Here is a 14,102-nt window from a genome sequence, read left to right on the forward strand (position 1 = left end):
TCTATCTAAATGAAACCTACCATACCTCAGCGTCTATGTTCAGTGCAATATTTTCACTCAGGCTCAGTCTACAGTCAATACTTCATGTTCTGACACTAAGATTCTGAAAGCATTCATTTTTTTTTTCCAATTTCAATCCTATTTTATACACTTAGAAATATATTTTCTAGAAGTAAAGAGGAAGAATGTCAGGGATTTTTTTTTTATTTGTGCATTTCACTGACTCTTTGATTTTTCATAAGTAAGCCTCAGATGAGTTTCTTTTCCTTTTGAAAACCTCACACTTCTATGAGTCTCCACTGCGAACAGTAAACAGGGGTAGAATGTACCAGGTAACCTAGCAACCATCCAAATTCCATCCACATTCCTGGCCTGTGCTGTGGTTCTACAGGCAAGACCCATGCAACCCAGGAATAGACAAGAAAAAGAGCCGAAATCTTTGTGACAATGCTGGAGAATGGGTGGTGAGCAAAGCATTATGCAACAACACCGTTATGCAACAACACCTTGCCTTTTACAAGCTCCCTGGAGTTTTTTATTCTGGTAAGAGGACCAAGATTTTGGTTCAATTAAAGAGGAAGAGAGTTGCCATTTACTGACAGGAGAGCAAGGTTAAGGAGTAGAGGGCATTAAAAGTGCAGGTTTTGACATATTAAGTTCAAAACACATTACCAGGTGTTTCCTCTGAGAGCAGGACTGGAGAAGGCGGGCGATTACCAGGTGAGATGATAAGGAAAGAGGTAACATGAACTTGAAGGCACGCCAGCATTTAGAGACCTAATAAGGCTGAACTGGCTAAGGAGACTGAATAAGGCTGGTGATAAGTAAGGGGCATACATGCCCAAAGCTACTTCAATTAGTGTAAAAAGGAGAGTGGTTAACCGTGCCAAATTCTGCTCCTAGGTAGGCAGGATGACCACAAAATAATGACTGGCCCAGGCAGCGTGGGAACCCCTGGGGACATTAACAAGAGTTACTTCAGAGCAGTGGTAGGGACAAGCCTGATGTGAGTGTGTTCAAGGGAGACCGGAAGTGGCCTCTGGGCCCATGAGTTGTGGGGCTGGTAATTAGCATAATAGAGCATCTCAATATTGCATGCCTTTAACAAAAATTTTTTTAAACATGTATTTGTTTTTGAGAGAGAGAGAGAGAGCATGAGTGTGGGAGGGGCAGAGAAAGAGGGGGACGCAGAATCGGAAGCAGGCTCCAGCCTCTAAGTTGTCAGCACAGAGCCCAACGTGGGGCTCGAACCCACGAACCACGAGATCATGACCTGAGCTAAAGTCAGATGCTCAACCAACTGAGCCACCCAGGAGCCCCACAGTATTGCATTGCCTTTAATTTTGTGATTTGGGTCCACACATTTAAAATTAAAATGCTAAACTATATGATCTTTTAATCTTCCATCAGAACATTTTTCTACTCTATAATCCCTCCTTCATTAAGTATACTTTTCCAAATTTTGCTTTCTTTTCTTCTTTGTTTTTTTTTTTTCTTTTTCTTTTTTGGTCTCTCTTTTTCAGTTAGCCAAGTAGAAGAACACATACCATTAGTAAGTCTATCAGGAAATATGAGTTCATATTATTAACCAGAAAGTTACATGAAAACGGAAAATTTTAAACTTTTCAAATGGAACCAATCATGTAATTTCCATTAAGGACATTTTTTTCTATAATATCATAAAATACATACCCCGTTTGCATTTAACATTGTTTAACATTCTTGTTTATTTTTTCTTCAGATATGGAGGCAGATATTTTTTTAATCGAGCACATGCCTGCTTTGCTTCAATATCATATACTGAAATATTTTGTATTCACAAAGTGATTTGAGCACCTCAGGAAATCTGTTAAAAATGAATAAACAACAAACTAGCCATCCTTTCATTTGTTCCAAGACTGAAAAGTGAAACTTTTCATTGGGAGGAATAGGCATTAAATAGAGATAATCTCAGATGAAGACACTTCACAAACATTAGCTTTTTATGTCCCTCTTTCCCTGAAAAAAATCAATGGGAACCCTTCATAGAACCTTCAGATTCTTGAAAGCCATGCCGAAATATCGATCCAGGATGAAATCTTCCTAAAGTGGGTCCCCAGTGCATCCAAGGAGAAGGAACAGGGAGGCCGGGAAGGAGGCTGTCCCCTGGCCTCTGTGTGTCCCTGCCTCTCAGCTGTCCTCCCAGCAGCAAACAGTAGCTCACACATGGGGCTAGAATCCCATCAGGCTCCAGCGACAGGAGCCCTTGAGGAAACAGAGCCCAGAACTCAGGTGAGCTTTGCCCATCAGTCTCGGAACATAGGAGTCACAGAAACCCCAACATGTGGCTGTCTGGGCGTCGCATTTGGTGCCCCATTGGGCCAATGCTCTTTAATGTGCATTCAGCTTTTGTTTACACAAGATGCAAACCATCTGTCTCTCCTTAATTGCCCAGAGCAATTTAACTGGCTACAGACTTAACACCCTTTCCTACAAAAGAGAAGCCCTAAAATTAGGACCCCATCCTCCAGAAGGGGCATTAGGAGTAAGAGGCAGCTACTGACTGTGACTAATGCATGCTTCCATCATGACTAAAGCAGGCCCCTCCCATTTCCTTTTGCTTTTCATTAGTAGACCCTTTTGGGTCTTAGGTTTACTGAAAACTTGAGCAGAAGATCCAATGAGTTGGCCCCGCACGGTCTCTGCTATTATTCTCTCTCCTTGGTGTGGTACAGTTGATGTAACGGATGAGCCAACACTGAAAAATTATTATGAACCAAGGCCCATAGTTTACATGAGGGTTCCCCCTTTTGTCAACCCCTTTTTATGGGTCTTGACAAACGCCTAGTGTCCTGTATCCGTGGTGACAGAATCATACGGAATGGGGTCACCATCCTAAACACGAATGGCCCTCCCTTTTCCTTTTGCAGCAGTCTGTCCCAGTATCCCTCGCAAAAGTTATCCAGCACGCCTCCATTGATGTTTCATTACCCGGGAGGGGTTTCATTATCGGGATGACCGCCAGGCTGGCCCACGGTCATCAGGCACTCACTCTGTGGATCGTCAAATTGCCAGTTTCCATTTCCGACCCACCAAGCTAGAATTTCAAAATTTATGACTGGCAAGTGAGACGGTGATTTTATATATATGTATATATGTATATATATATATACATATATACATATATACATATAGATATATACATATAGATATACATATACATATATATATATATATATATGTATATATATATATATCTAGTCTTCATACCTAAGTTCAAACGGGGGCAAAAAATGCTGAAGGACAATACCCAGTGGAGACTTCCCAGCAGGCTACCTTCACAGAGACACCGAACGGAAGACAGAAAAAGAGCCAACGCCATCATTAAGGCAAGGTCAAGTCACAAACCAAATTCTGCTTTCTTGTTGCCAAGTTCTCTTGAGGGAGAGTGACTTTCCTCTTGAAGCAGGTTCAAGTTTCCTTTCTTTGAGGCTTCGGTTCCAGTCGCTGGCTACAATCGCATTCTGGACGTGAGTCTCCTGGTTGTTTAAAGGGGTGTGAGCCTAAATGTAACAGAAGGACAGACCAGCAGTTCAAAGCGTACCGAGCGTTCCCCAAATCACTCGAGCCTGAATCGCTGGGTGTGTTGAAGTCTGAGCATCACACTTCCAGGGAAACTTAGGAGGAAAAGTAGGCTGAAATGCTTGGGCTGGGAAAAATCAATATAACACCAGCTCTTAAGATCGATGCAAAATTAACGGCACGGAGGAGAGACAGTGCGGTGAAGCCGAAAAACATGACATTTGGAGTCAGGGCTAACCTCAAATCCGGCCCCTGTCCCTTAGTGGCTGTGTGTCCTTGCCTGGCTTAGTAAACCTCAGGACTTCCATATTTTTTCATCCGGAACATAAAGAAAATAATTATTTTGGTAATTAAGTTGGGTCAGCTTCACGGAGGATTTAACTCCCGGTGGGTAAGGACAAATTCTGGAGCTATTCTTTCTTTCTGTACCATGTAGCCTATTGAGTAAGTTTATATTTTTTAATTGAAGTCCTTTTCTCTCTATAGAAAAGCTTCATCGTTGTATTATCTGTTTCCTAGCACGCCATGCTTTGTGTCGGCTGATTGTTCGCTGTGGCTCGATGAAAAATGTCTTCACATTTTTAATTTGCTTGAATTATTCTATTACTATGAATAGACAGCCTTTAGAGAAATAATGATTTGTCTCCCATTAGCAGAAATGAGTTTCACATCATAAACTTAAATTATCTGTTGAACTTCTTTTCAAGAATGGCCTTTTTAAAAAAAATAAAAATGATGATCATAGCACGAGTACAGTAACTTTTTCTAAGCCAACAAGCCAGAGGATTTAGAATATAGATGATTAGCCTTTCAGAGGAAGAGAAAGCAAGTAGCAAAGTTTCTTTTTAGTCAGTTTGCCTTGCTGTAAGAAAGGAGCTTAACCTTACATACCGAGGCAGCCCTGAAGGGCTGTGTGCTACGCAGCCTAGAGATTTCTCCTAGGTACAGACAGGTAAGCATGGGCATGAACTTCGTGGAGCCCTTTATTATTATTATTTTTTTTATTATTATTATATTATATATTATATGTTGTACATATTATTATATATTATTTATAATATATATTGTTATATATATTATATATTATTATATATTATTACATATATTATATATTATATATTATATATTATTATATATTATTACATATATATTTTATTATTATTATTATTATTAATTTTTCAGCCCTTGTCCCCTCATGGGAATTGCTGCTGACTTTATTTCCCACATCTGCCATAGAGTTTAGAAAATGATTAGGAGACCATGAAGAACCTTCAGATCAACCCAAACTTTTCCTTCACGTCGCGGTGAAAGGTTTACATAAAATAAGCCGACAAAGACAGTGAAGGGAAAAACATTTATTATGCATTAGTCAGCGAGCTCAAAAACCATACAATTCATTTTTGACGGTTACCCTGATTTTTTTTTAAATGTTTTTATTTATTTTTGAGACAGAGAGAGACAGAGCATGAGCAGGGAAGGGGCAGAGAGAGAGGGAGACACAGAATCGGAAGCAGGCTCCAGGCTCTGAGACATCAGCACAGAGCCCGATGCAGGGCTCGAACTCACAGACTGTGAGATCATGACCTGAGCCGAAGTCGGACGCTTGACTGACTGAGCCACCCAGGCGCCCCAACCCTGATTTTAATCAAAGCCTATTTTAACATTATCTCAAACTCTCTGTTTTTAATTTAACTCACCTGTTATTGTTGGTCTTTAACTGGTTATTTATGAAGCCCTGTGTAGGAAAACCTCAGTCTCTCTCCTGTGTTCTCTCTTACATGCTGCTACCACACTCACAATGCTTCTGACACCCGCTGTGTGGCGATTGTCCCACGACAAGCAATTGTGTGACACCAGATTGGGGTCCTCCAATTAAACTCAGTTCTGACACTAACTACCGGCAGATAACATCAGATCCCGTAGGTGAAGGGAACGGTTCCATGAGACTGCCCCCATTTTATTTTCCATTTCATGTGGTAGGTCCCCATGTTACCCACCACTTCTGTCTGACTTGTCTATAAATGAGACATTTCCATGACCTCCACCCTCCTTGGATTTGACTATGTGAACAGCTCAGATAACTCAGGGAAACACTTACCTTTACCAGTTTAGTAAAGGATATGACAAAGATGAACAGCCAGATTTAGAGATACATATAGTGAGGTCTGGAAGGTTCCCAAGTGTCAGAGTGTCCGTCCTTGTCGAGCTGGGTGCACCGTCCTCCTGTGTTCACCAACCTGGGAGCTCTCTAAAGCCTGTGTTATTGGGATTTATGGAGACTTCCTCACATAAACATGATCAATTATTAACTCATGTCTAGCCTTCCGCTCTCCAGAGAAGGGGGGCAGGGCTGATCATGGTTTGGTCTTTCTAGTGAGCATCCCCCATCCAGGAGCCCACCGAGAGTCGCCTCGTTAGAGCAAAAGACACTGCTACCACCCAGGAAATTCCAAGGGATTCAGGAGCTCTGTGTCAGGAACCGGGGTCACAGACCAGATAGCAGAACAAAAGATGTTCCTCATGCTCTTATGATGTAGGAGATCGCAAGCATGTCAGGAGCTCTATGCCAGGCACTGGGAGCAGAGATCAATATACCTCCTTCTTACTATCTCATAGCCCTAATAAAACATCTCTCTGCACGTAGATAGATGCCACCTGCAAAGTAGCCTGCCCCTGAAGTCTGCCCGTGGGTATAACCAGGTATGACTGGGATTTTTCTCACGGCCACTCTTGTGTTCCTAACTTTAACTGGACCCTAACTAAAGACTCTTAACAATAGATAGAAGAATCAAAGACATAGTTCAACTAGAAGAGAGATCACAGGCCACCAAACCAATGCTGCTCTCGCTTAGTTCAACTGTGAGAGCTGATCACTGTGGTCACGGAGAGGCAGAGAAAGACTAGAACCAGTTAAGACCTCCTAGTCAAGGCCAGCGAAGGTGCTTGTTTGGGTTCCTAACTCTTGCTAGAAGTCAGTCCTTGCTCCGGTGTTGGCACATGAAAAATCAACATTTTATCATTCAGCAAGTAAATAATAACTATCGAAAGTACTGCAGATGCAACAGAAAACAAAACAGAAAAGGTCTCTGTTTTCGGGGCGCTTTACATTCTAATGTAACCTGGAGGAAAACATCAACACATAAATATAAAATGTTCTTCCAGCAATGGAAAGCTCTAAGAAGACAGATAAAGAAGGGAATGGATAAAGAGTGATGGAATGTGCTATTTTCGGCAAGGTGACAGAGAAGCCTCTTTGAGCAGGAGATCTTAGCAAGAAGCCGGAATGAAGTGAAGAAGTGAGCCATATGCGTATCCGAAGGAAGAGCGTTCCAGGCTGAAGGAACAGCAAAGACCCATACGGTGTGGCGGCCACGTGTGCGGGGTATCCTACGACCACCCGAGAGGCCAGTGTAGCTCAGTTAAAGTGAACAGGAGGAAGAGTGAGCAAGAAGAAGGTATTATGATCTGTGGTAAAGAGTTCAGATTTTACTCTGATTAACATGGGAAGCCTTGGGGTGCCTGGAGGGCTCGGTCGGTTGAACATCTGACTCTTGGTTTTGACTCAGGTCATGATCCCAGCGTCGTGGGGTTGAGCCCTGCACTGGGCTCTGTGCTGAGCGTGGAACCTACTTGGCTTTCTCTCTCTCCCTTTCTCTCTGCTCCCCACCCCAAATAAATAAAAAAGCTAAAAAAAAAAAAAAAAAGATGGGAAGCCTTGCAGGAGTTCAAACAGGCAGTGTCTTGCTCTAATTATGAGTTTAGTAAGGTGATTTTGCCCTCATGTGGAGAATGGGCCATAGGGGAGCCAGAGGAAAGCTCCAGAGCCATGTGGAGGCTTTTGCAACATAGTCAGTACTAGATGCTAACGGCTGGGACACAGGGATAGCAATGAGAGTGGTTAGAAAGGAAACTGGACCAGAAGGTTCGGACAAGAGTCAAAGATGACTCCAATTTGGGGATCAGAACAATTAGAAAAATGGAGTTGCCCTTACTAAAATGGGGAATGTGGAGAGGAAACAGATTTGTGTGTTGGGGAACCAAGATTTCAGTCTGGGACTTGTCACACTGGGTTATTTTATTAGACAGCTGAATGGAATGTCAAGCAGTCCCTTTGATACACCAGCTAGACGTGTAAGGGAGTGCATTTATTTTATTTTATTTTTTTTAATCTTTCTTTATTTTTGAGAGACAGACAGCATGTGAGCAGGGAAGGAGCAGAGAGAGAGACACACACAGAATGCAGAGCAGGCTCCAGGCTCCGAGCTGTCAGCACAGAGCCTGACATGGGGCTAGAACTCACGAACTGTGAGATCATGACCTGAGCCGAAATGGGACGCTCAACCCACTGAGCCACCCAGGCGCCCTGGGAGTGCATTTAAATATTTACATTTTGGACACATTCCACACAGTTCAAAGTCATGTGTCTATATGTGGTCATCCAGGAAGTGAGTAGTGATAGGAAAAACATCGGCCTTTCAGACAGAAGATAATACTTCTTTTTTATCTGTCTCCCAATGCAAAGACCTAAAAAAAAAAAAAAAAAAAAAAAAGCATTCCCAGAGAGATGACTACTATCTTAGAAATCCAGTAGTCGTCAGGAAGATGCATGTCTCTGTAAACGGCAGTGACCGTAGACCAGAAATGGTACTGTGATAATTTAATAACCAAAGTCTGTCTTGTCTTCTAACTCTACAGTACAGCGGAAATTGCTCTAGATGGGGTGGTTGGAATCTAGTCACCTCCTTTCCAGAGTCTCAGTTTCCTTAGTTCCAAAATCTAATGGCTGGATAGGCTCTAAGTTTCCTTCATGTTTCACAAGTTGACTCTCATATTTTGCATATTTATTTATTGCATTCTACAATGACAGATGGCTAGAGTATTTTTATTGTAATCGATTTTCTCCCTCTCCACACACACACACACACACACACACACACACACACACACATATCCATATATCCCTGCAGAGAGAAAAACACAGTTTTTAGATCTAAATTTTTGTCCAAACCAAATGCCTTTCAGAATCCACTTGCCATTTATTACTCTTATATTCACACTGAAAACAGTTTTCTCCTTTTTTCGCCTTCTGATTTTCCGGACATCAATGCAATCAGGAGTAATCCAATTGATCAATAGACTTGTGCTCATTGAACTGTGGCAGTGAATCCAGGATTCCAGAAATTCCACTGTCAGTTAATTGTGTGCGGTTTTTCTTCAAGATTTAACAAGTGCTTTTCTTCTATAAGTTCTGACTTGTACAATATAAACTGTGACATCTTTCGTTTCATCAAACACTGTAAACACAGAATTAGATACCATGCCCAAAGGCAATGCTAAACTATGCAGGATTCGCATTGAGCCATCAGGACGAGTTGGAGCATCACATTATAATTCTCTAGCCTAGCTCTTCCCCAAGCATTAATACCAAGTTTTCCTGAGGTCATAGGGAGATGATTTAGAGGAATTTAGAGTTAGTCAAGTAAATTAAATCATAATGTCAAAAAATTGAAAACACCTGCACCCACAATGTATCAATTCTTTTTAAACTCCTAGCTTTTACAAAGCATATTTAAGAAGAAATGCATAAAACCTTGTTTAAAAACATTTCCTAAACCAGTTGGAACGTTTATATAAAAATTAGAGGTTTTTTTTTATACTTAGCCCCTAACTTAGGCTATTTGATATGCCCTCACACACGTATCTTCACGGTTATGCAATACACTTAATTCAAAGAGAAACCCTAAAAGGAATCACAAACCCAATAGACAATAGGAAATAAATGGGGGGAGGGGAAGATAGCACTTCCACACAATGGAATTTTTAAAAGTCATTAAATATCACTCTTTGAAGATTGTTTAATGATATAGGGAAATGCTGCTGACAATATTAAGTGAAAAGAAAAATGTGTAAGAATAGTATGATTTTAAAATTTTACAAAGAAGTATGTATTTCAAATCAGTAACGGTTTTAAAAGGCTGAAAGAAAATGTTTCTCCAAGTGACAGAATTTATCATTTATTCATTAAAAAATTAAAAAAAAATGGGGGGGGGGCGTGCCTGGGTGGCTCAGTCAGCTGAGCGTCCGACTTCGGCTCAGGTCATGATCTCACAGCTTGTGAGTTCGAGCCCCGCATTGGGCTCTGTGCTGACAGCTCAGAGCCTGGAGCCTGCTTCTGCTTCTGCTTCTGTTTCTCCCTCTCTCTCTGCCCCTAAACCACTCGCATTCTGTCTCTGTCTCTCTCAAAAATAAATAAACATAAAAAATAAATAATTTATCATTTATTTTTTATTTATTTATTACAGTAATCATGTATTTATGTTGAGAAAAATGTTAATTTTGGATGGATCAGAAATGCAAAATCATTCAACTATCAGAATAACGTAAGTAATTCTATGGAGGTTGGATCTCATTTGCCTTTCCAATATTGCTGTAGTTTTATGATCAGCCTTGTACCCAATAATCAACAGCTCTTCACTTATAGGTAAATATGCCTTATGATTGTTTCCACAGAACTCTGACTTGGATAGGGCCAACCATCCTTTTATATAGGCTTCAATATGTTTTAACACTGTGAAAAAAAAAATTATTATTCAATGACACTTGGGCTTTTTTTTTTAATGTTTATTTATTTTGAGAGAGGGCGTGCAAGCAGGGGAGTGGCAGAGAGAGAGGGAGACAGAGAATCCAAAGCAGGCTCCACACTGTGGAGAACCCCCGGGTTGTGAGGCTCAAACTCACAAACCGGGAGATCATGACCTGAGCCGAAGTCGGATGCTCAACCAACTGAGTCACCTAGGAGCCCCTCACTGACACCTGATAAAGATGATAAGAAAGATTTTATTCAAGGGGGACATCACAATGGTTATAGGGACCCCTGAAATAGCACCTTGCAGTGAGGACAAGATTGGACTCAACTTCGAATACAACAGGGGCAACTGGGATAAGGGAGGAGCCAAGGAACCCGGGAGGGGTCAGTGGATGGAAACTTATGAAGGGAAGATATCAGGGGTAGGGTGGATTCTGGCTAAACCCATGTAATAGGATTTGTGCTGAAGGCTGGCCAGAGTGAGTAGACATCACCCGGCAGACAATGGAAGATGAAGAACCCCTGTTAAATATCCAGAGTTATCAGATATGGAGCACGAAGGGTTCTAGCTGAACCAACTTAGCAGGGTTCTTGCTAAAATTGGACAATGCAACGAGGAACACAGAAGTCCAAAAGTCGAAGCCGGGTTGAGAAATTCAAGGGAGCCTAAATAGAGTTTGGTCAAGGAGAGAATCTTTGGCAACGCAAATCAGAATAGTCCATAGAATGTAAGTGGTGTGATCTCAACTAATTTGGATCGAATGATTTTCAAATTCAGGATACACAGATAAGACACCTGGGTTGAATTAATCCAGGTGGGAAGCCTGCTCTTCAGAAGCCTCAGACACTAAGGAGGGGATGTGTAGATAACAATTCCCCATAATGCATATTTCACATTAATTCATAAAATAAAATATGTAGCAGGTGTCAATGTGATATATTCATACATAAGTATAAATATTGTTATACAGTTGTTAATTTAAGTGGAGATTAACCTTAAAATGCATTACGTCTGATTTTGCCTTTATTCTAAGAGACTGGGAATAATTTCTGTGCCTCGTTAGGCTCAAGGGAAATCAGATCTATACATTAAGATGTAAACAATCCAAACACAGTAAGAGGAGGTAGGGGAGAGATTACAGAGTCCAATTTAAATACTGAAAAGGGAAACGTTTTTAGAAGCCAAAATTTATAAGCCTCCAAATTTCTCTTTCTTGCTGAATTTTGTAAGCTTTTGACCCTAAAGGAGCATCACATTTAATCTCTTCACGTATTTATTTGATTATAGTCTTAACGTATCTGTTTTATGATGGTGGTCTTCTTCTGACATTTTAGTTCTCCCGAAAGCAAGAGCTGTCTCTGTTTAATTTGAATCCGTGGTACTTGAAGTGATATCACTTGATTGCAATTATAAAGATGATGACTATGGTGGTCCTGCTGCTGCTTTTCAGAAAAGGCTCAGGAAAATCCATCCCACGACCGTCAAAGACAGTTTTGCTGAGGCAACATATTATTAACTCATAGTAACTGTAGGCACTATTCCGAAAGGCCCCAAATCATTGTAAAAGTGCGGACAAAAAAGGAGAGGTACTAACGTATTCACTCCGGGTGGCTTTTAGGCAACACATTAATTCTTGAACATGAATATAAATAAATAATAAATAAAACGGAATGCATCCCAATCGATCATAGGACTTCTCTGGCAACACAAAAGTCAACCAAATAAATCAGAATAATAAGATTTTGACAAAACAAGACATTTATCTATTCCCAGAGAAACGTATTGGTCACACAACTTATAAATTGCCAATAGAGTTTCTCCATCCATCACCAAGATTCCATCTAATGACAGGGAAATAATTACCACACCTCTAGCATGCCACGCCATTTTTTGACATGTCAGGAAGTGAAACAGTACATAAATGCAGCCCTCACTGTGTGGACAATACCTGTTGGGGGGGGATAGATTTTGTCGTCGTTGTTGTTGTTTTCACTAACAGCATCTAAATTCTCTCCGGAATAAGTGGGGAATGTTTGTCATCATTCTACGGCTTCAGGAAAGGCTGAGCTGCTTTCCATGGAAGACAGAACATTTAATTTGGGCCTTTCTACAGGCTGTCCCAACCCTTTCCCGACTAACATCCCCCCCCCCCCAAAATGTGCTAATATTTTAAAATCATTCAGATTCATATTTAAGGTAATTCAGATTCAGTTCCAACCCACTGGGTCTCTGCAGCTTAAAAATAGAAATTTTCTCTAACCTGAAACCTGTAGGCATCTATTAGCATAGAATTTGAATATTTGAATAAATGAATGGGGATCCCGTTTCCAAATTTTACATGCTATTTTTCACATATAAATCTCTCATATATGCGTATGAGAGGGAAAACCTGTCCAGCACTGCAAGAGTGATAGTCCATTCTGATTGCAAAGGCGACAAGGAACCTTGCTGGTAATCAGGCAGAGGGGACACCATAAAGCCAGCTGTGTAATCAAAAGGAAATGCTGTTCCTCCCAAGGCCAGATGCAGCAAGTGTAAAATGCCATAACAACTTTCTTCTTAAGGGAACACTGCTTTGTCACCAAAGACGCTCACAGCCCTACATCACTGTAACTCATCTATTACGGGGGGTATCTAATTGCTAAACGTTCCTTGCCACATGACCACATGTAATTCTTAGTTAATCTTCACTAACTTGCTGAGAAACAGCCAAGGATTTAGAACTGATTCCCACTGGCTTCCACTGGACCCTCCTCAGAACCTTTCAGTGAGAACACAAAGTCTGTAAAAGACACTTCCCCTTGTGCATTCTGGGCGCTTCTGAAGGCACCCCCTGCCCCTCATTGCGGATCAATATATCAGATCTTGTCAGACTACAGGTTTGTCCGCAGTGATCTGTAACTCATTAGATTTTTCACGAAGTGGAGGTTTTACTGGGAGTTGGCTGAGCCCCTCAATGCACCAACACTCTAATAATGAACACATTTGAGACACCTTGACTCACATCTTGTCCAGTCTTCTCTGTCCACAACTGCAGGAGTTTTTCACTGAACCGAGGGTCTGATGACCTCTTTGGCCCTTCCGTGCCAGGTTTCTTATCAGTCTCCCAGGATTTGGGGATTAGATTTCTGACTTTGTCAGACTACAGGTTTGTTACTGGTGGTCTAGAAAAAAAAAAGATGATAGATAGGTAGATAGATATAGAATTGCTTCTTCAGTTCAAAAGCAAATTCTTTTTTGAGATTAAGGTACATTAAAGGCACAGATTTAGATATTTAGCTTCCCCTTTTAATTATTCAATTGTTTTTACTAACTTTTATGTAAGAATGGACATATTTATAGACAGAAGAAATGAAGGATTCAAGTGGGGGGAGGGGTGAAGCCCTCTTGGAAAATTCATTTTCAGAGAACAGTTTAGGTCTGGTTTGGTTTTGGCTCTAAGAATTCTTGATCCCCTTCATCAACATAATTTTATGGCCCTTTTATGATTATATGAGCGATACATCTTAGTTCCTTTATTCACTCGATAACTTCCTTTTTTTTTTTTTTTTTTTACAATCAGGCAAGAAGAGAGGACACTCAGGCTGATTAGCAGAGTTTTTTTCTTTGTTCCTTTTTTCCCCTCTCAAATCACAATGACCTAAGATCAGAGCCTTCTGATCATTTATGCTGCTACCTTAGGATCCAGTTTCATTCTACAACTGGCTGAAGCATGAAATGAACTAAAATAAACCGAATTGAATGGAACTGAACTGAACTGGAATAATGCGATTTCCAGTACACTCGACGCCTTAAGGACCGAGAAGCTACCTCACCCACCGTCCTCCCAGAGGTCCCAGCGCCAATGACCGACCCAGTCAAGACTCAGTGCGTGACTGTTGGGTTCTACTGCCAGCAATCTGTTCCTCTCTTGTGTAATCTACCCTGGTTTTACCAGGGCTGAAAACACCCTGA

At 41.0% G+C, this 14,102-nt stretch overlaps 1 long non-coding RNA gene across 1 annotated transcript; it reads left to right on the forward strand.

The window, feature by feature from the left end:
- The first annotated feature begins 357 nt into the window (after nt 1–357).
- On the forward strand, nt 358–13,895 carry LOC125918625 (uncharacterized). The gene is made up of 3 exons (XR_007456516.1): nt 358–543; nt 9,864–9,941; nt 13,711–13,895. It is a non-coding gene; the product is annotated as an uncharacterized LOC125918625 (long non-coding RNA).
- Nucleotides 13,896–14,102: the final 207 nt, after the last annotated feature.

The sequence above is a fragment of the Panthera uncia genome, chromosome B4 (genome assembly GCF_023721935.1).
Source record: "Panthera uncia isolate 11264 chromosome B4, Puncia_PCG_1.0, whole genome shotgun sequence".
In the NCBI taxonomy this organism is placed as follows: Eukaryota; Metazoa; Chordata; class Mammalia; order Carnivora; family Felidae; genus Panthera; species Panthera uncia.